The following is a 3,363-nucleotide window of genomic DNA, read 5'->3' as shown; positions in this document are numbered from 1 at the left end:
GCACCGGCCCTGAAGTCAGGAGGACCTGAGTTCAAATCCAGCCTCAGACCAAACACTTGACACTTACTAGCTATGTCAAGCAAGTCACTTAACCCCAACTGCCTAAAAAAAAAAATTAAAAGAATGTTTAACCTGAGAGCAATTTTATAGACTACATGGTTCACCCCCCCCCCATAAAGAGGAAATGAATGCCTAAAGAGGCACTGTGGATGGAGCCAAGATGGTGGAGTGAAAGCAGTGACTTGCTTGAGCTCTCCCCCAAACCCCTGCAAATACTCATAAAAAAATGGCTCTAAACAAATTCTGAAGCAGCAGAACCCACAAAAAGACAGAGTGAAACAAATTTCCTGCGCCGGTCATGGGGAGATGTTGCCAAGAGGTACATCAGGTGGACTAGCCAAGTTCCCAATTATTTTAAGGTAGTACTTTATTTTAAAGCTACTACCAAAAGGGCCTCTCACTCAAAGGGAGGAGGGTGAACCTCTTCAAGGGTGCTGTTTCTCAGCTGGGGGTTTGAGCCACAATTACCAAAGGCTAAGCTTCAATTTGCTTCCTAAAAGCGCTTTGGCTCTGGTGGGGCCCAGCTTCTGTGAAATTGACTAAGGCTGCGGGGACTTTGGCCATCCTGCTGAGCAATATGAGAGCTCCCGCTAGGGGTGCCCTCCTGCTGGCCTGACTGCGCATGCGCCTGACGGTCACGCTCAGGTTCTGGGGCGTTGGCTGCTGGGCTTGTGTCGTGGGACGCTCGTTGCTACGCGACAGCTCACGGAGTTCTAGGTTGCTAGGTGAGGGCTCATTTGTTTGATGCAAGCAGCACCCATCGGTCAGTCGCTGTTCATCCCCGGGCAGTTGCGGTTTCTTACTCCTGTTCTATGTCCAGATCCGGCTTCAGATTTCATTTCCACTCTAGCTCCTACCCAACGCTCAGACGTCAGGCCTAGAACATGGCGTGGCCACGTCTGTTCAGAGCGCTACGGCTCCTGTTTCCTCCGTGCAGCTCTCGCCGCTTGATGGTGCTCCTGCTCACCTTCACCAGCTACGCCCTCTATCATGCTTCAGGAGGACCTTCAGCAACCTGAAAGTATCCATCGTCAATCAGTGGTCACCTCTCGATTCCCACGTGTCCCCCAATGCTACTTACTTTTGCCGGATTACCACGCAAGCCATCCTTCTTTGGGGGAGGTTGGATGCCATTTTCCTCTTCTCCTATGTGATGGGGATTTTCATCAACGACATAATTGGTGAGTGGATCAGTCTACGGCTGGTCATGGCCATTGGCATGTGCTCCTCAGCCCTAGTGACCTTCTCCTTTAGCACACTAACCGAGTTACCCTACTTTTACAACGAATGGTTTTACAGCTGTCTGCGGGTGCTCAATGGCTTGTGTGAATCCACTGGCTGGCCCTGTGCCGTGGCCATCATGAGTAACTGGCTTGGCGTAACTGGCCAGGGCTTGGTGTCTGTACTCTGGAGTGCCTGTGCCTCTTTGGGCAACGTCTTGGGAGCGTGCCTGGCCTCTCTGCTTCTGCAGTATGGCTATGAATACACCTTCTTGGTAACAGCCTCCATGCAGCTTGCCGCAGGATTGATCATCATCTTCACCCTTTGGCTGTTACCTAAAGAACTTACACTCATAGATACAGAGGATGGAAATGGTTCTGAAGAAGACTTGGACAGTCAGCTAATGAACTCTGAAAATAACGAGATCCAGGAGCTGGAAGAAACCGAGTACTATGACTTTTATGAGGTGGGTGGGGAAGGAGATGACATATCACTTGAACCAATAGCTTTCTTTGAGGCTTCTAGCTTCCCTGGAGTTTTCCTGCATTTCGTGGCCTATGCCAGCATGAAGCTGCTCAATTATTCCTACTTGTTTTGGCTGCCCCTTTATCTAAGCAACAGCTTTGGGTGGGGGGAGTCTCAGGTCAGCCAGCTTTGGCTCTGGTATGATGTTGAAGCAATTGTAGGTGGCGCATTTCACAGCTTCCTCACAAATTTGGTCCAGAAGAGATCTATGTTCGCAGTGTGTGTGCTTCTGGCCACTGGGTCCCTGGTTGGATGTAGCCATGTTCCCAAAATCAAGGCTGTCGATGCACTGCTGACGTCAATTACAGTGTTTTTCACTGGTGCGCCCTCAGATGTAACGGGTTCTGCCATTTCCAGTGATCTGGGTTGCCAGGAGCAGAGGCAAGGGAGCGGAGAGGCCTGGACCACACATACAGGCATTGTGGATAGACTTGTTAGCATGCACACAGTAGTGGGACAGTATTTAGTATTTCTGATCCAAGACAAACTAGGACAGATGTGGGTTTTCTATTTTTTGGCGTTCATAGCAGGCTGTACCATTCTCTTTATTTCCATACTACTACTACTGAGGGAGATAAGAGATTTTGTACAAAAAAAGGACAACCCAGACATTTAGAGAATGACCAGTTCGCCTCAGGGAAAGGCTTCCCATAAGAACAGGGAACAAGAAGATCAATTCTATTTTCCTTTCACTGAATGGGACTGGGGGTGGGGTGGAGGGTTAGGGGGTTTAGATAGATGTGGGTGTAGAACTTGAAGCAATACCAGCAACATCTTTGGTCACTTGAGAAGCAGACAGAGCAGCAAGCAAGACAGAACATTGGAACTGTACATAATGCCTTTGGTTTTAATTTACATGCTTTTCTTGAATGTATGGTGTACTTGTTACTCTGATTCCCATTTGTGGCTGTTCATCTAGCCTCTAATGCTTTTTTCTAGGTGCAATGCCATGACTAAAGAAGAAAAACTATGGTGTGCTTGAGTTGTCTGCTAATAATAATAATAATAAAATAAAAATAAAACAAATATTTGCTATTACTGGGGGTTTTTTTGTTTATGGTGGTAGTGAATTAAAGGAATAAATGATTTGTCCATATAAGGTACATCAGCTAGGTTGGCATTTCCCTTGAACTCTACCTTCCCCCCAAAATGATACTGTGCCCTCAATTCTTGTGGGGAAAATCCTATTTCATGCTTAAAAACGGAATTGCTTGTCCATCTGGCCTTCATTCTTACTTAATACCAATCTTTTCATTCACCATCTCTGACTCCTGGGAGTACTTATTAACCATCCTTTTCAAAGGACAAACCTGGTAGATCAACTACTTTGATGATGGCAACTAAAGTAGGTAGTGACCCAAATGTAGTATGCATGGACTTGAATGGTAAATGAGACAGAGTTAGTATCCTTGGCCCTGCTTTTAGTGGCTTGATCTCTGTTCTAAGTCAGTTTCCTAAGCCATTTCATTGAAGATCTAGAATTGGAGGGAAGGAAGGAAGTGACTTTGCCCAGGAGAGAGGGGTAGATTACAGTTGAAAATTATATTAGCAGAGGGG

General features: G+C 46.8%; 1 pseudogene; it reads left to right on the top strand.

Moving 5' to 3' along the window:
* The first annotated feature begins 857 nt into the window (after window positions 1-857).
* On the top strand, window positions 858-2,568 carry LOC110194757 (sugar phosphate exchanger 3 pseudogene; annotated as a pseudogene).
* Window positions 2,569-3,363: the final 795 nt, after the last annotated feature.

This window comes from Phascolarctos cinereus, unplaced genomic scaffold, assembly GCF_003287225.1.
Source record: "Phascolarctos cinereus isolate Bilbo 61053 unplaced genomic scaffold, phaCin_HiC Scaffold_8;HRSCAF=390, whole genome shotgun sequence".
Lineage (NCBI taxonomy): Eukaryota > Metazoa > Chordata > Mammalia > Diprotodontia > Phascolarctidae > Phascolarctos > Phascolarctos cinereus.
Note: the sequence above shows the minus strand (reverse complement) of the source record. Positions and strands in the feature narration are given on the sequence as shown.